This window comes from Pyrgilauda ruficollis, unplaced genomic scaffold (genome assembly GCF_017590135.1).
Source record: "Pyrgilauda ruficollis isolate IOZ18807 unplaced genomic scaffold, ASM1759013v1 scaffold21, whole genome shotgun sequence".
NCBI classification, from domain to species: Eukaryota; Metazoa; Chordata; class Aves; order Passeriformes; family Passeridae; genus Pyrgilauda; species Pyrgilauda ruficollis.
Window position 1 is genome coordinate 9,984,126 of NW_024520318.1, and position 19,290 is coordinate 10,003,415.

General features: G+C 45.1%; 1 protein-coding gene across 6 annotated transcripts in view; it reads left to right on the forward strand.

Annotated features, from left to right (window-relative positions):
- LOC121353799 (LIM domain containing preferred translocation partner in lipoma) overlaps window positions 1–19,290 on the forward strand; it is a 335,201-nt gene that overhangs the window by 42,755 nt on the left and 273,156 nt on the right. The window lies entirely within an intron of this gene.

Sequence of the window (19,290 nt, forward strand, 5' to 3'; positions counted from 1 at the left end):
TGTGCTCCATTCATTGAGGACAGGAGCTGTGCATTTCCCTCTTTTCTATAATGTAGGGAAGTTCACTTTCCCCACTGCTCACTTTGGCAAACCTGAGGTGCTCTTCTCTGACAATACCAACCACTGTGTGGTTTGTGCTTGAGCAGGAAGATAAACTGTGCTAAAAATTATAACTATTGTCATTGGTGAGCCTGGGAGGGGACAAAAATTGCCTCTGTCATATTTCAGATATTTTCTGATGCTACAGGAGCTTGAGAAGGTGATGTGGCACCATAATCTCCAAGTGCTCCTACCTTCATTGGGTTGGTGGCTTACTTCTGTTGACAACACAAAGAACTTTAAAAATTTTATTCCCAAACCTTGCACTCCGGATTTCTGTGTATCATCCTGGAGTGGCTTTAGAGGATTTGTCTGGTGTGTGTTCCAGATGCCTGAGCTGTCCTGTCCCTTGGGGCATTTAATAGCAGTAGGGACGTGGTATCTCATGTGAATAAGCTTGGCAATACGAAAGAGAACAGCTATTTGTGATGCATTCAACAGTGGTAATTGACAGGTAGTGGAAAATAGAGAATGTATAGGCTAGGCATCTTAGTAGTAATTTCTCTGCAGCATTTAAACATTTTGGTGAAAACTACATTTGAAAAGTGCTGCTGCTGTGTAAGAGTAAGGGCAGTGCTGCATCAAACTAGAGGAGAAAGATTAACTGATTAGTTTCCTCACCACATCCCCCCCACCTTTGCTAAAATTTCAAGTGGAAAAAGTCATCTGGTTTGAAAAATGTCACTTGGTTAAAGAGAAAAAACAACCAACCAAAAACTCAAAGCAAGCATTTACTACATTGCATGTGGGTGGGATTGTGGGACCTACACAAAAACAATGATTAGGAGCTGGCCTGGCCCAGAAAGGAGTGGAGGGGAGCAGTGTGCTGGGGCTGGGTGTGGCAGAGTCAGTAGTTCAGTAGTGCAAATTGTTCTTCCTTCCAAAAATGAGATGATCTGATTCTGTCCACTGCTTAGTAATATGTAAGAGGAGTAATGATTAATTTGATGGAAAAAAAATGAAAGCTATGTGAGCAGAATATTGATTTGGAGTCTGTAAGAACGGCATTGCTAATCCTTGACTCTTTGAATGGTTTGGGTGGGAAGGGATGTTGAAGATCATCCAGTTCCAATCTCCCTTCCATAGACAGGGGTGCCTTCCAATAGGCCAGCCTTCTCAGAGCTCTATCCACCCTGGCCTTGGACACTTTAAGGGGTGATGGAAGTCTGTCAAAGCACTTCTAACCATCACTATCAGAGCAGAATTGTTGCTGTGCAGAGTTCAAAACTATTGCCTGGGTGGAAAATGGGAAACTTTTTTTTCATGGAGGAAAAAATTTAGAAAGACCCCCTGCCTCCCATAAAAGCCACAGGCCTTTCAGTGTCTGAACTTTCAAGCTTTCTAGTACCTTTTTGGTGTAAGAAAAATAGTACAACACAAAGCTCACTCCCCTCCCAAACACTGAAATATTGACTAAAAATTATTGTGCACCAGTGCTATTACTTGGTGGTGGGAGATAAATGGAAAACTCCCTGAGAATAAATGGATGGTGATCTCCAGGTGCTGCCCGGAGTTCAGATTGCTCTCTGCTGCTCCATGGCACTGTGTGGGTTTGCTGGGAAGAGGTACTTCAAGTTCCTGAGGATTTTTTAAAATCCTGGTGGATGCTGTATAATCTGTATTTTAATGCAATTCTCATGGTCGGTTGTGCCAGTTATCTGTGCCTTCTGTATTTTGGGAACCTAATAGTATTCAGCTTTCCTTGGTGTTTTATGCTCCTCCTCTCAGTTGCATAACTGGGTCATTCTGTCTGGTTGATAACCCCTGGCTTCAAGCTCTTTACACTTTCCTGCTGACTTAAGGTATCTCCTCCTCTTCCCTCCCCAGTTTCCTTTTTGCCTGCGCCCTGCAGACATGCTCCTGAGATGCTGGGTGTGGGTAATAAGTTCCTGAGAAAATCTGTGGGTAAATGATTAACGTGTTGTAACACTGAGTCCCCCTCTCCCCTCCCTGGGGCAAACTGGTGGCAGTGAATATTCACCTTCTGAGCTTATAATGCCTGTCCTAAACAGCAGAAACAGCAGATACCCTTGATTGGGTTCTTGCTCTTTTTTTTTTTTTTTTTTTTTTTTTTTTTTTTTTTTTTTATAAACGTGGTTTTTTTTGGGGGTGGCGGGGGGGGGGACCAGAGGATGGAAGGAAGAGACAACAAGCAGGGTTTAAAAGCTTGGTGGGATTAATGGCCTGTGAAGAAGTGGCTCAGGCAGTTTTGAGGTGGGGGGTCACTGAGCAGCTCAGTGCAAGCTCTTAGCATGAGGTGGTGACAAAAACCTCCTCCTGGGTGTTGTAGAGCAATTGCTCAGCCAGTAAGTTGGGCACTTACTGTGGCAGTGATGGGTGCAGAAACATGTGCTGCTGGTGAGACTGAGAGGAAGAAAATGGGAAATACACAATGTGTCTGCAAAGAAAAAGAACCCAAACAGTCCTTTGATCTCAAGCTTTTGTGGGTTTCTCTTTATTTGACGTGTTCATTCTCCTTGGAGGATTTCTGGAGGAGCTCCAGAATTCAGCCTTGATGAAAGCCACCTTCAGACTTGCCGGCAACATCCCCAGTGGGGCAGAGTGTATGTGGGGAGAGGTCTGGCCGTGGGGCAGGCACTGCTGTTTCTCTCTCTGCTTGGACCAGTTCCTAAAATGAAGTACCAAAAACAAGGCCAGCCAGATTAAGTGTTTCCCCTACCCAGTGGTATTTGTTGTGATGTAAAGCTGGAATGATTCCTAGAAAGCATTAAAACACAAATAATATTAACCAGGACTGAGAGAGAAGCCAGTCACTCGGAAATGAGAAATACGTTACGGTGTGAGCAGGTCAGTAGGAACGAGGCCGTCTGGTTTTTGCTGCTAAATCTGCTACTCAATCCCTCGAGAGCCTCAGTGAAGCCTGGTCCAGCAGGAAAGGGCATGAGCAGGGTGCTTGTCTGTACCAGTTGGGACTGGGAGGCTTCAATTGCTGGTGTTGCTGCTGAACTGGAGCATGCTGGGCAAGGCTGGCCCTGCCTGAAGGTTGTGATATCCTGGCTGGGCAGTTGATCCCTCTGACTCGGCATATTTGCCTCTCAGCTGGGACTGATCCAGCCTACCCACCCCAGTAAGGCTTAAAAAGAGCATTTCCTTGTAAGGCATTTAGGGATCCTGGGAGGTTTCATGCTATTCACATGCAAAGTGCTGTCCATCAAATACTCAATTATTTGTTGAGATATTTACCTGGATGATAACATCTCTTCCCCTTCCCTCCAATAAAACGTGCTTGGTAACTCACATGAGTGCTTGTAAGGCCAAAGGGACAGTCAGCCCTTTTAATCTGTGCTGTCATGAAATAAATAACCCACTGAGCTAATTCCCTCGAGCTTGTCCTAATCTCACCTCACCCTCATCTTTGTTCACATGCGCAAATGCACTGTCAGCAGTGTGTAATGTGCTTCCCTTGCAGCTTAAACAATAAATCCTATAAGACCAAAGCTTTGCAGATGGAAATTGCATCGTGTTGGTGGTCTTAGGCATGTGATTCAGGTGACTGAAGGTCAGCTTGAAAGGACAGCACTGACTTCAAAGAAATGTGTTCCCTTCTATTGAAATTTTACACTATAATTTGGGGAAAAACAATTTTTCAGTTTTGCTTCATGCTAAATAAATGCATACAATCACATTCGTGTTTTAAAGTATTTAATTTCTACTGTGGTTTCTGCAAGACTTTCTCACAGCAACCACGGGAGAAAGAAACTACTGAAAACCACTGGGTTTTTAAAATAGTTTTTGACATATTGAAAAGGTTGGCAAGGGACTCAGCATAAATGTAGATACTGAATACCTGTATTCTTCTCAAGTCTTACCCTTTGTTGATACTCAAATAAACTTGATGGTAGAAGGAGTTTGTTGCTTTGAAGTGAGAAGTTGCAGCATCCTCCAACTCCCCTCCTCATGTCTCTTTGTCACTTCTGTTTTTATTTCATCTCTTGTCACCTCTGGAGGAAGATGATGTCTTTCCCTGCAGGGGCTGAGGGGGGATGGCAGGCAGGCTCCTGGTATGTTTCTGTAACAGTAATCCCTATTTAAATGACAGGCAGTAAACTTTACTATTTTCTTTTTGCTTTTGGATGGTGTTCTGCTTTATATGTTGGGATCTTGCACTTCCCTGGGGCAGGCTTGCAGCAGTGGCTCTCCTCCCTGCAGTCACTATGTGGTCTCTGGTTCTGTAATTTGTTTGATCAGCAGATATTTTGACGTCCATGTGTTTTGAGAGGGGAAGACAGGCATTTAGCCTTCAGTTGGAACGAGGCTCGGCACTACTGTGCATTTCATATTCAGTGCAAGACTCCCACAGAGACCCTCTGGCTCAAACCTGTTCCCCTCTGTGTGGGAGTGCATGTTGAGACTTCTCCTCAGCTCCATGAGCCCCCAGGCTGCTGGAGATGCAGAATCCTCTTTCACAGGGTGTTGGAGGACCCAGAGTGGAGGAAAAGCCCTGAAGCTGTGTTGCAGTAGGGAACAGTGTTGCTTGCCCTCCTCACAGCTGCCTGGGTAAGCAAGACCTTTGGCTTTTTGCACAAAGCAGGAGGATCAGGCATCCCCGTTGCTTCTGGAGCCTGTTCCACCACTATGGGGAGAAGTAGTTTTAAAGGCTGGTGTGGGTTTGAATCAGACGCCAATCTCAGGCCTAGAGAAGTTGTAGGTGTGATGGGAGTGTGTGGTTTGTTGTTCTAATCCTCTCCTGATTCCTGGCAAAGGGCTTGATTTTCAACCTTGATATCTTGAATCTGCAGAGTTTTCGCCTCATCATATTTTCACTGGGTGGCATCAATAAGAAAGAGGAGGATTTCAAGAGGTAAAATACCGTCATCTTGCACTACTACACTGAGTTGGGTTTTATTCAGTTGGGGCTTCCCCAAATGGAGGGTTGGATTGAGCTGTTGGGCTGGTGGAATCCAAAACCTGGCTGCACCATTTGATGTTTTGCTGTGAAGTGCTCCTTCTCCTGTGCCATCTTCAGCACTGAAGAGCTTGATCCCTTGTTTGGGCTGGATAATAATTGAAAAAGAAGGGAAGGTCCAGGGCTTGGAAAGGATAGTGTGCATCCCTCTTCTGGGTGAGAAACCATAGAGGTGGGTGGATGTGGGACTGTAATGTGGGTCATTGAGGAACAGGGATTGGTGAGGCCATCTAACCTAGAGGGGTTTGGGCTCTGCTCCAGGACGCCACAGTAATTATCAGCGTCAACATCTGGCACATCAGTTTTTCCATTAGAAACTCAGTTCATTGTGGGATTTTAATATCTTGGCTATTTCAGATCACACTGAGAAACAGCATGTCCCCGTGCAGACACTCAGGATGCTTTAGTTGTTTGCAAAGCCTCCATATATAATAATAATTTATTGCACTGCCTTGAGAATAGGCAAGACAGGAAAACTAAGCCCCCACATAGCAGGAGTTCTTTTCTATCAGCAAGCTGTAGGAACGATGTGCTTGCAATTAATTAACTCTGATAGCAAGAAAGTAGCTGGTGAGGAGAGGGTTTGGGCAAAGGGGCTTTTTTTGGCTGAGGTTCTGTATTAAAACATGAGAGCTCCTTGGTAGTAGGGCAGGTTCAGGATAGTTTAGCAGTTGCCCCCCACCTTTCACTCGCTGTATTCCTCACAGGTAGCATGGAGAAAGGTTGAAACCTGGTGTCTCATTTAATGCTGAGAGACTTCCTGCTTGTAACTCTGTATGTCTTCTGTGATGTGGGCAACACTTTGTGGTGTTTTGAGGCATAACCCCACCAGGAGAAGTGGTTCAGAATGGACCAGTGAAAGGTCCTTGTGGTCTCTGCTGTACATTCACAGCCTGTGACTGATCCACAGTGTGATTTATAGCAGATGGAACTGGGTCTAGGGAGATTTTCTCCTCTTGGAAACATCTGCAGCTTTGGTGTGTTGTAGGCTCTCTCATGAGTCTTAGCATCACTTACCAAGTCTAAAACTGAGAGCTGAACCTTCACAAAGTCCCTATCTGAGATAAAGCACTTCCAGACTTGAGCTTTACTTAAAGCTCTGGGTGAAACATTTTGGTCCATAGTGAGGCACAAAATTCAGGCAGTCTGGTTTACAGCCAGAGCTTTCTTGGGGGCTTGAGCTGCACATGTGTGTGTGTAGCAACCCTACAAAACAGGATCTGATTTAAGAGAGTATTTCTGTACAGGAAAGCATCTAAGTATATGCTTAAGTCCTACGGAAGTCAAAGCAATTTAAGCACATATTATAGTTAATCAGGAGCTTAAGTGATTTTCTGAGTTGGCCTAGATCTGGAATGACACATAAGGCTCTCCTGAGTTGGGATTCACAGCCCTGTTCTGTAGTTCCTTACCAAGGAAAGCTGATTTATTTATTTATTTTTAATTTTTGCCTTAAAAAAATGGCCTGTTTTGGCCTTACTCCTTTGCAAGTTATTGGAAAGGAAGATGTGAAAAGGTAAAGCACACTGAGCAGCACAGTCCTTTTGAAATGACAAAGAGAATTTGTACCATTAGTTTCAAAAGGACTCTGTGCATCAAGAATAATGCTGTAACAAGGATGTTTCATTGAAGGATACTGTTGGAGTCGAAATGCCATCTGGTGTGATCAGAATGACAGCCTGCCTGGAATTGGTGCTGTGTAATGTGCTGCTATGCATTGCTTCCCTTTTATATGATTTTTTTTTTCCTTTCTGAAGTCTCTTTGCTATGAGTGGGATACTTGCAGCATGGATTTGAATTGAATGCAATGTTGTGTAATAAGAACAATAAGCAGGTGCATTGTATAAAATTTAAGTGGAAAGCTACTGCCTAGAAGGGAAAAGTAATGTGGTTACTGCTGCATCTTTTTCCTCATATGAGCATTGTTCTCAAGCACTTATGGGTTTCCCAGTGTGATAGGTTTATTTAAGGTAAATTCCTATTTAGGTGAATGGGACACTGTGCTTCTCAACTGATTTTTTTAGTACAACTTTTTATGATTAGAACAATAGACAGTGCTAATATATAGGTTCTTTGTAAAAAGACTAACGTTTTGCCTGGGAGTAACAGGATCGTTTGATGAATGCTTGAGTGTTGCTAATGAAAAGGGGTGGGAGAGGAAATTACCTTTAATAAGGAGTTTAAGTGACATTTTTCTTATAGAATGCCACTGCTCTTGATTTTTGCAGAAGCAAGGAACTCAAGGTGTTTGTGAAGCAGGTGTGGAGCAGCTGGGTGTTTGAAGACTTGTCTTGGCTCCCCTGTTTGTCCCTCAGTACTTACTCCGTCCTCTTCTTCCTGCTCATCTTCATGTTGATACTTCCTGGGGCACACCAGTCCTGGCCAGCAGTGTCCCTTTCTGTCTGAGGACAGCCCAGCAGATGCAGTTCTCCTGGAGTTGCAGCCCATGTTTGCAGAGCACTGTCTGTTCTTGCGTTTCGTGTCCCTGCTCAGCCTGGCTGGGAATGAACCCTTGTCTTGACCTGCAGCATCCTCTGGCAGGAAAGCTGCCAAGCGACTTCCAGCTGAAAACACAGTTTGTTAGGATAGGGAACGAGTTACTTTTTGGCTTGCCTTTTGGACCCCTGGCCTCCAGACTAGGCAGATCTTCTTTCCAGCCTTTACTGTAGCTAATCCAGCCTTGCCAAGACCGGCAGTGACCTTGGGTGCTTTTCTGATCAAGTCCTCTCTCCAGTGTTATTTAGAGCAAAACCTTCCAACCTTAGGTCACCCTAAAGAGGAGGTTTGCTCCTGTGAATGTGCCTGAATGACCCCCTTTTACTGAGGAAAGTTTTCAGGTAATGTTTAAAATCCACACTAAGTCAAATTAATACAAAATAGTACTTTAGAAACAGGAGGGCAGGATCTCAGGGCTTTCAGCTCCATGTATGATGTGGTGCTGAAGGCTTGTTTGTGCTGTGCTGGCATCTCCTAGCTGGACTGTTTCTTTGCAGCAAGGGACCTTTATGTTTTTATTACAAAAATGAGCTTGTCAATCTCAAAGAGTCACAGACTGCCTTTTGGGAATCAAAGAAATTGGCAGAAACCGGGAAGTGCCAGCTTTGAACTATTGAGAGCTATTGTTCAGGTCTGTCTGGTGTCTGAGTAGCAGCAGCTCATAGGGTCCCCTTGGTGCCTCATGGCTTGCACATGCTAAAATGGAAACAAAACCCAAAGCTTGTGGTGTCACCCTAGAAGGGTGATTGGTTCCTCATTTAAAAGGGAAAGGCTTGTGTTCTTGGGAGCGCGTGTCTGTGACAGGCTCGAAAAAGGGACAAACCAGAGTTCTTTCCTTGACTTTAGTACTTTGTCTCTCTGACAATCCACTGTAGGTGCCCAGATTTCCTCCTCTGGAAACACTGTTATGGTTTATTGTTAATGACATTTGTAACGAACTTGTTCTTGCATTGTACAGGTACAAAGTTTAAGCCCTTTGTGATTTTGAGATATTGGCATGTTTAACCTAATAAATTCCAGTAGCTCTCCAACGTAAATCTTAGAGCTGTTGTAGTTCATGGGAGTTACTGGTTCTGATGTTGTTTCCACCCTGAGCTGCAGTGGGTTGTTTCACTGATATGTTGAAGCTCTAGAATCTGCTCAGGGTGTCACCAGCAGCTCAACTATTAATGGAGAAATACGGGCATATGTCAGAGGAGGTGAGGGAGAACTGAGTTTGAACCAGATAGATTTTTGACAAGAATATGTAGATGGCCCACTGTAATTCTTTCATATGTTAGTAAAGCTTTTAGGTAAAGACAGTGCTCAACACTTGTCTGATTTTGGCCATCTGAGCACATGGGGATCCTTCTACTGGAGCTGGAAGCAGCTTTTTAAGAGGAGGAGCAGTGCAGTTTGACATCAGCCATAGTGTTGGTCCCCATCTGTCTATGCGGGAATGGACATTACTTGCACTTAAAAAACTGTGACATGGAAGGTCACAAATTCTGCGTGAGGAGTCTTTCTCAGTGCAGTCCTATGTAAGAGAAAAACTCCAGCATCTATTTCTAAGGAGAGGATCTGAATAATCTTATTCTTTTTTTGCCTTTTTTTTTGCCATGTCTTTGGCCGCAGCACCTTCCTTACTGGCTGGCACGTCCTCAGTCCTTCCTGCTTTTGTGCACTTCCCTTAAGCCACAGCCTATTTACCCACTGACAGACTGTACTTGGTGCAGGTGTCATCCCACATCCTTCAAACATCCCCTTCTTTTCCATCCAGGAGTGAGTGTTTTGAGGCAGTGCAGCTCCAAACTTCACAACTTACGTTGTTCGGTTGGTTTTTTTTCTGTACCCTTTTTGGGGGCTTTTGTTGTTTTGTGGTGGTTGGTTTTGGATTTCTTTGGTGGCTGTTTGTTTTTTAGCTTAAATTTCTCCTGTCTGCAAAGCAGGGGATAGGATGTAGTGCTTTCCATGGTGGGGCTGTGAGACTGCCTGGGGTTGGTTCATTCTCACAGCTGAGCAGTGGCTGTGTTGTGTTGGCCACGTGTGCTCCCAGCCTGCTGAAAAGGCAAGGCAAAGCCCACTAACTGAAACCACCAAGAAGTCATATCAGCCACCTTTGTTAAACCATGGTGACTTTAGGTTGCAGTCACCTTGGCATTTAGAAAGTGCACTGGTGTCTGGGGAGGTGTATTGTGGGGCTTGTTAGTTTTGTTTTAAATAGTTTCGGAATACTGGAGACTTCAGGGTAAAAATAAAGGAGATTTTTGTTGTCTAAGATAGCAAACCTGCCCTGGACATGGTGCAGAACCTGTGTGGCTGCTAGGGACTTGGACCTTAGCTGTGATATTTGTGCAGATGTGACTTCAAGTGCAGTTCAGTTGAAGTCCTTTGTACCCTCCAGTGAAGGGAATTGCAAAGGGTTGGCACAGCCTAGCTTGAATTTCTGAGCTTGTGAAAGCGAACAGTGTAAAATGCTTTTGGCTGGCTTTTGAGGGCAGATGTCTGAGCACTGCCATTGTCATATAATGATGGATCTTCTTTATTTGGGTTGGATGTCTCTGTCCTTCATTGCAGCAGCAAGAATTTTTCTGAGTCCACGGTTCTGTCTCCAAAAATGGCAAAGATTTTTTTCTGTTAACTAATAGCTTCCTTGACAGGGATGTGACTTTAATCCCTTATGGAAAATGATTCTGTATTCATCCCATAGCAGGAACGGGGCTCAGATCTGTTGGGTGTTCCCAGCATTGCTTTTCCTGCTGGGTTGCAGCAGCCACGAGGACCAGATTTGTCCAGTGTGTCCTCATGGGAAACACTGGAGGAGTCCGGATCTGTTGTCTTGGGGAAGATGACCATCACTGTGTCAGGAAGTTGGCTCTGGAGCATTGCAGCTCTGTGGTAGATGCAGGAGTTTGCCCAGAGCATATCTCTGGGAATGTCCTGTGGTCCTTGGGTTAATATCCACATAGTGCAAAGGTGGTGGCTTTGGTGGGTGGGCCAAGTTTGGATTCATTTTTGAAGGCCTAACCTTCTGCAGTGGAGAAAGAGCTGCAGGTGTGGCTGTGTTTGTGACAAAACTGATGCCTTCCTGCTGTGCTGTGGCTGTGCTCTCTTTCTGTTGTTGGTCAAAGGTGAAAGCAACCGTGAAGTAAAAGGAGTAAAAGAAATCCCAAACTCCAGAATTTCTGGTCAGCTGGGCTGACCTTTCTTATATCCCCTGCTTTGCACGCAGGAAAAAAGAAAGCTAAGACCTGTGAGAGTAGAGAAGCACTGTTGAGAAAAACCAAGTGTGAGCTTGACCCTGAAGGGACTTCTGCTCCTCAGTAGTTTTGCAGTGAATGTAGGTGATTACCCTAAAGGTGATGTTTCCGGGGAATGCTTGTATCAGGAAGGTGTTGAAGGAGAAGGGAGATAGTCTTCCTCTTTCTTGCGAAGACACCGCTTTTAATTCTTATAAAGCAGAATGAGTAGGTTCAATCTCAACAGTACTGGCCAAGCTCTCAAAGGCAATGACTGCTGTGTTGAGACACAACAAACTGAGGTTTCCCAGTGGCAGCTTATCCCAGCTGGTGTCAGGGCAGGTGCCAGGGAATGCAGGGTGAATGCCTTCAGGAACCCTTAGGCAACCAGCTCACCTCCAAGAGACGTGGCCATGCTGCTTCTCAGCTCTTCTGAGCTGCTTAGTGAGACTGGTGCCTCCTGAGAAGTTCGAGGCATGTTTGTCATTTGTTGCAAGACTATTTTCTTTCCATTTTTATTCTTAATGCTGTGTTATTTAGACAGCAGGAGTGAGGAAGTTTCTGAGCTGTCTGCTTGGACCATGGTGATTGTAGACCACCTATTCCTGGGCTGGAGGTGAGATCCCTGGGGAGGCTGATGGTGGCTGGTGCTGAGCCACAGGGCACTGGGTGGTTTCCCACAGGTGGGGGACAGATATACTTGTCAGGGACATGTGTAGGCCTGTGTGGGGAAGGAGGCATTCACTCATGCTCCTCACAGCACACAAGTGTTTTTTGCTAATCATTCCAGCCCACAGGAATTTTTTTTTATACTGATTTCTGGTGGTGGTGGTTCTTTCATTCAGTCATTTTTTTTCTTTTCCCGCCTTTAATTGTTGAAGCTGTTTTTAATCCCTGACCATAATAAAGCCACACTGTTAACACAAGCAGCGGGGTAGCTGAAATTGCAGCTGTACTACAAGCTCTGCTTTTAATTTCAGGCTGTTATTAATGAGGCTAGAAACTTTCCCTTCCCCCAGCTGAGTTTCGACTGTGTGTCTTCATCTAAGCCACTTCATTCTGTGCTTCAGAGCATTCCTGACTCCATCAGGGTGTAACAGGTGAAGGCTGAAGGCTGTTTTCAGATGTCGTGGAGGGGTTTCTGGCCACTGTCATTCCCTTTTCCTCATGCAGGCAGCTCTGTAGAGGTGGAGGGTTGGGAGCAGGCAGCTGCAGGGGCTGGGACAGAACCTCCAAAGAGAGGGTGGAGATGGGGAACTGCAGCCCAGAGTTGCTAGTGCTGGGAAGGAGATGGAACTTCACATCCTTGACAGAGGTGGGAGAGCAAGACAGGGTGGTTGGATGGGATGGGTTTGCTTGTGAGTTTCTGCCCCTGCAATTTGGTCCTAGGGCCAAGCCTGAGGGGCTCTGGTGGTTGGTATTGCCATCCCATGGGGCAGCACCCATCACTCTCCATAAAGGGGAGGTTATATGGTGCATGTCTTTTCCTCTCCTTTTTGCTCCTGCAATGCCCTGGATGCCTACAGGAATAGTCTGTTGTTTACAGAAGAAGCAGTAATGGCAAAAAGGTTTTATGTTTTTGGAAGGTAATACTGTAATTGCATTTGGGATATGGAAACGTCAGTCTCCTGCTGAAATTGCTGCAATAGACTTGAACTTAGGGATTGTCAGGACTTCAGGAAAAATTCCCAGCAATTTGCATCTCTAAAGTGCAATTCCACACTCCTGTTTATAACCTGTGTGTGTTAGAGAGGACGTATTTCTCTGTGGCCAAAGGCACGTAATCCTCCCAGCCCCAGGTGTGTGCACTCCAGGCCAGGCTGGCTTTTATTTCCTGTGCAGGTATTACTTGAGTACTGCAAGCCTGTGAAACAACCCTTTAGGACTGTAGCTACAATAGTCTCTAGTTTTTAAGTTAACACACACCCCCGCTCCCTTCCCTGCAATGTAATAAAGGTAATTACTGCCTGTGCAGTGCATGTGTTTGCAGCTCAGCAGGAGCACTTGCTGGGCTGGTCTCGTTCAGCTGGCTCCTGTTTGGATCCTGCATCTCCAGACCGCGGGGTCTGAGCCTGACACTCCATGGCGTATGCACTAGCCTTTTTCCTAGATAGATTTATTGGATTTCCAGTAAAGACAAACAAAGTCTGAGGTCTGACGGTGCTGAGCAGGCAGCGCTGCACTCGCTGGTCCAGCCTGCTGTGCTCAGCTCCTTATACGGCCAAAAAAAGGAAGAGGAAAAGAGGGCGCAGCGTGAATACCAGACATACGATGCATTCTTCCCAGCTGCAAACTTGGAATTCGCTTTTCCCTGGAAAGTGGGCCCTCTGTATATCCATTAATTCAGGCTCTGTACTGTTGAGCAGGAAGAGGGAAGCCAGCATTGAGCTGGCTCCGAGCAACACACAATTATCTTGTGTAAAGGAATTTCTTTTCTGTGAGGTTTGTTTTTGCTTTGATGGGAGACGGAGGTGGGACGAGGAAAGGGAGAGGGGGCCAGGTTCTCCTGAAGCTCACTCCGCCTTGGCAAGCTGCAAGCAGGTAGACTGCAATTACATCTATTTTCTTCATCTAAAAATCAATCTGATTCATCATTAGCCTCTGCCTTTAAATTATATTTTCCCTGAATAGCAACTTCCGGTTAGTGGGAGGCGGAGGGGAGGTAAGGTAAGTGATGCTGTTACTTCATTCATCATCTGGCTTCAGCCTGTGTTTGAATCACTGTGGGCATGAATGGCTGTGCTCGGTCTGGAAGTACAACACACAAGTTCTCTGTCTGTTGGATATGGGCCCTGATATCTCCAAGTGAGCTGGGGTTTCCAAGCACTGGTTTGTTCTCTTGGGAACAAACCAGTTCCCAACAAACCCTTTTGAGAGCTTGAATGAGGAAGGTCAGGCCAATACCTCCCCTGTCCTGGTCTGTCACTGGTTCACAGGGTGCCAAGGCACTGAGAACTGAGCTGCCATGGCAAGTCTTGTGGTTTCTTAGATTGTTTGGAAGCCACAGCAGGGTGAAACCTGGTGCTACTTGTGCACTGGTGGCTTGCCTGCCTGCCAGCACCTGGGGCCATGTTAGCAGGACACTTCCAGCCAGCCCTGTTTGTGCCTGTTACCCAGGGGAGAGCTTTTCCGAGACCACAGATGTGGCTTGTGCTTCTGTGGATGCTCTCTGTGTTTCATGGGGGCCAAACAGGTGGGAGAATTGGGCAATTGTCACTCAGCCAAAAGGCATTTGAAAAAAGCGGCTTGACAACCTTGAGTCATGTTTTACTGCCTTGGGATCAGAGTGCCTGAAAAGCAGTTCTCTATTGTCTCTTCACAGGCCTTGTGGAGGTGATGATGCTACTTAATTTCACAAGCTCCTTTCATCTAGCTCCTGCACTGTGCTTTCCCATCTCGAGGATGGGCTGTGACAGCACTTGACTAAGGCAATCTGTGTAGCTTTGTGAGGATCCCATCTGTTTCTCTCCCTGACAGCTGGGTTGTTCCATGTTACTTGCCTTCTTTCTTTCCTGTAAAACCCAGCACGTTATTAGGACCCAAAATAGTAGCTCCTCTGGGCCATGTTGTAATAGAGGGTGTTTCATGATGACAAGTTCCAGCATTGCATGAAGGCAAAGCCCTTTTATACACATGGGGAAATAGCAACAATGTGCTTGCAGGTCATGCATGGCTCAGCTCTTTGAACTTCTACATTGTCAAGTGTTTGCTGTCTCTGTTCTTAGAGACTGTACTTTGCAACAAGCACTGTAAATTATCCAGCAAGGATAATAAAGGAGTTTGATGATAGAAAAAAGATAAATGAATGGCAAATCTGTGCTAATGGAAACATCTGTTTATGTATTCTTGTTATTTTTTCCCTATCCATCCCAATGTGCATCCAGAGGTTGTTTAAAGCCAAGTGACATAGAGACTTAATTTTTTCTTCTGAGTGGACCTTAGGCTCTTGTGTTTAGGTTTGGGTTAGAACTGTCAAGTGGTTTTTTGGCACTATTTCATCTAAGTGCACTCTTGAGCATTTTGCTATAAATGTGACTTAATAGTGCTCCTTGTTCATTAGCCAGAGCTCCACAAAAAAATCGGGTAGTGGGCTTGGTGAGTGTTGAATTTTTTTAATGTTTTGACTGTCTAATTCTTTATGGTGGTATTGACGTGGATGATAGCTGCCAGTTGAGAACAGGAGACTGGCAGCTTGTAGGACTCCATTCCTGTGTCCTCAGATGTGTCTTGCTTCCATTTCTGCTAGATTTAAATGGGTGTAAATTTCCACTGGTTGCTTTTCTAGTGCAGTGAAACACTGAACTGGTGGAGAAGGAGAAAAAGACAGGTGACTGGTATATATTTCTTTAAGCGTTGGGGTTTTGTTTCCAGGATGTTATCTTCTTGTTGGGAAAAAAAAATGTAATATAATAAACACAATGCACCCTCCAAGTGTAGGGGAATGCTGTGCTTCTATTCTTTTCATATTTTTTATTTTTGTGGTACTGCCTTGAGGTGTCTTACCAGAAGTATGGGCTGTCATTATTAGAGTATCCTGTAAAACAGCTGTAATAATTGCACAATGTTCTTTATTCCTGTCAGGTTTATTCATAGACTTTTTTTTTTAAGACACACGAGGGACTGTCTCTGCACAGATCATTGATTTTGCTAATAAAATCTTATATTTTGATGGTACATTTCATTGGAAAATCATTAACTGCTCCATAAGACTTACAGTATCGTGGGATGGGAATGTTTCCCGTTGCCTTCATGGAGAGATTGATCTAGATTGATTTCTTTGATTTCTTAACAGCTACTGGGAAAGGGCACAGAATCAGATGCCTCATCTCTGCTCCAGTCTCTCTCACAAGGCTTTTCTTCCTGCAGGGAGTGGAGAAAGTGCTTAAAACCTGTTTGAAGTTATTCCAGTGCAAAACATGAGGAGAGGACACCCGTTGGACCATCGCCACCGTGTTGTTCCCAGTAGTCCCTCCATGTGAGGTTCGTGCTGGCAGCTGTGACCATAGGTCAGCTGCTCAGGGAGAGGACATTGTTTCTATTCAGGCTATTCAAGGACCAGTAGTAGGTTAAATTGCCTCTGTCCAGTATCAGCCAGGACATGCTTGAAGGCCTCAGGTTGTTCTTGACGCCCCTTCTAGCTGAGTTCTTCAGGAGCTTGGATCAGCAGCACATGGTTTTAGATCCCACTGCAAGCCCAGAGCCCATGGAAGGGCCCAGAGTGATGTGAATCTGGGCACTGCTCTGGTTTATTTGGCTGTTAAAGAGCTTTTCTCCTGTAAGGGAGTGTTGGACTTGCAGTCAGAGAGCCACCACTGAGCCATATTCCAGTCCTGTATTTAGTGGCAATTAGTAGATTTGAGTGTGTCCTTGATTTAGCCAAAAAACCTGGGAGATGGCACGAGTCTGTATTTTATTGTATTCATTAACTTAGTGAGTGTGTGTGTGTGTTGTATTTCAGGGATTGTTTAGTGTTCAGGTTTGTAGAGCTGAATCCGATTCCATTTTACAGGAGACAGCCCAGTTGTCCATAGCAACCTGAAATCGATTTTTTCCCCCTGTCTGCTGAAAGCTGTTCCCTCTTGAATCATCCCTTTAATTTAATACAGTGAACAGGATGTCCCTGCATGCAGAACCTTTTTTTTTCTAATAACAAGTAACCTAGGCAAAAAAACCAAGTCTTGTTTGAACAACAGCCCTGCCTCTGTCTTTATTGCCACTTGGCATTAGTCCTTGCTGTGCTATTTCCTCGTGCTTTGTTTCAGGCACTGGAGGCCATTATCAGTATTGGTTAATCACTGCTGCTGCCACAGGGGCATGTTCCCCTGCACACCCTGGCCAGCATGGCAGTAGGTCCCTCTTCGGCGTGAAACCCTTCAGGCTGCCCTGCTTTGTGCTGAAAAATCTATTTTTTTGTAGTGTGTGTACCATCAGCCCTGTGCTTTCCCCTGGTGTGTGGTGATGCCCACACGTGGCACTGGCCATGTTGTGGCTCTGGCTCTGAGCTGCCTTTTTTGTGCAAGCTTTTTTGGGTCTTTCCAGTGCAAGCAGTGGACTTGCTTCAGATGAGGCTGGTTGGAAGGTGTTGGGGTAAAACGGGAAGAACTGCCTTGCTGTTTCATTTCTATTTGCAAAAGAAGTCTTTGTCATCTGTGTGGTGCCTGAGGACTCCAAGGGAGTGATTACCTTGTCAGAGGAGTGCCAGAGATGAGGAATTTGGGACATGTGTGCTTTTTCTACCTGGAAGAGCACTTTTGTAAGAATGACAGCTTGTGTGTGGTCAGTGCAGAATGCAAACTCTTTCCACGTTTGCTTGCCCCTGGATTTTGCACAGCATGGCAAGACAGCACAGATTTTTTTCCTGTGTTCTTTGTTGCCCTGCTTGTTGCGAAGCCACTGGAGGAGGAGGTGTTGCTGGGCTGGGGCAAGGTGTGCTGTGGTAGCAGTTGTCCCACCAGACTTGTCCCTGTTGATTGTTCCACATAAAGAGAAGCAAGCTGCTGCTTGCATCCATGCTTGGGCCATTAATACAAATTGCACCAATCTGTGCTGTGAAATGTCTGCCTTTCCCTGGCTTGTTTTATGCAAAGTTACAGGGGTAAAAAAAAAAAAAAGCACACTAAATCAATATGGCAGAGGCTTCAGTTGCGTGTTCACCTGCTGTCACTGTGGGATGAAGCCATGTCACTTGACATGCCTCGTGTATGGCACTTGTTGAGAAGATAGTTATTTCATCTCTCTGGTTTTTTTCATGTCAGTCAAAAAATGGTTTGTTTCATGTGCATCATCTGAACATTGCACTGAATAAGCTACCGAAAAAAGGTTAATCTCCAATTCTGTACTGCTTTTACTGTCGCATCCAACTGCTTCAAAGACAGCGATGAGTGTATCTGTAATGATGACTCCCAGATACAGAGGTAGCTTAGGCATCTACTTCTTTAGGTGCCAAAACTGAGACTTACAAGGCCTGTTTTTTCAGAATGCTTCATGTTTTGTAGTGCTGTACATGGTTATAGTACAAGTCTTGATTAAAGGTTGAACACAGAGTCTCAATCCCTGCCTGCTAGTTCTTGTCTCCTCTGGACATAGTCTTCTGTATCTTTATTCAGCCACAAAAGGCACAGCAGTAAATGTGTGGGAAAATTTGATGTATGTGACTTTGCTCTTATCGCTCAGAAGGTTTATGGCAGAGGCATAAACAGGATCTAATCTTTCCAAGTGATGCTCAGCTGCCAGACCACAAAGCTTCCTTTCTCATCTCCTTACCATTGCCTGACTTGCTTGCTCTCCCTCTTCTGAAAAGTGAGTGAGGGGGAGGAAGCCACTGTCCCACATGGCTGCGACCTTCTTTTTGACATGACTTGGCTTTCATACAGCACTAGCATGTACAGTGGACATTGCTCCAGGTGTCAGTGAACTTCTTTGTTTCTTGTTGTCATTCCTCCCTTCAGCAGGAGTACTGCCTCTCTGAGAGCTGGGTATGATCTGGCTGAGTTATGCAGAAGTTCCTCAACTGTTGTCTGTAACTTCTGTCAGTGGGATATTTGTAAATTTAAATGCTTCCTCCCAGAAGTATCAAAGGAACTGAGGCCACTTGTCAGCATGGACATGAAAGGCTTTCGCGCACTGGTGCAGCCAGGATTGCCATGGAGAACAAAGGCTTTTGCTAATCGCTTCTAATGCCTTTCAAGTTTATGCCTCATTTTTTCCCCTTTTTCAGATGGCCTCCCAGAGTACTGAGACTTCACTGACTGACTCACCAAATAATTAACAGGAGGAGGACTCAATCTCTGAAACTTTTGAACACCTCTTTTAATTTTCTTGAATAAGCCAGTACTCTGGCCAGGATCCAGTTTGTGTAATTACATTTGACCTAACTTAATCCCTTGGCAGTTTCAATTGCATGTGGTAGTTGTCTTGGCTCCCTGTCCTGGGCTGCCATTCAATGCTACTCCATGGTTTTCAACAGCTGTTGTAATTCAGCTGTACAAATGGGTGTATTTTCTTGGTGGAAGCATTCCTCATATCTCTATCCCTTGCTAAACATCCTTATCTCACTTGTATTTTGGGAGGTAACGTGTCTGATGCTGCAGATGATCTTGCTGAAGTCCTTGGAGCTACTTTCACCCTTAAAGACGGGCATGCATTTAGAGTCTTCTATCAGTTGTCCAACATACATTTTGAGATTATTTTGAGTTTTTCACCTTCAGGCATTTATTGCTCAGTCTCCTCAGCTACTCTGTGGTGCTTTAGGGACATTACTGTTGCAGGTATTCCTCTTCAGCCTTGGAAACAGCACTTCTGCTATCCAATCAGTTCTAAACAGGAGTATGTCGCCTTCCTGTGCTGACAGCAGTTGGGCTGGCTGGCTGTAAGTGTTGGCATTGCTAAGAGTGCAAGTGATGAAGGAAAACAAAAGCCCAGGACAGCTGGGTAGGATTACAAAGGAAAAACCATCCCAAGCAGAAACGTGGAGATGGACAAAGTGCAGTAGCCAAAAGTACAGTCAGGCGGATGATCCATGCAAAAGACAAGACACTGAGTTCTTGCATT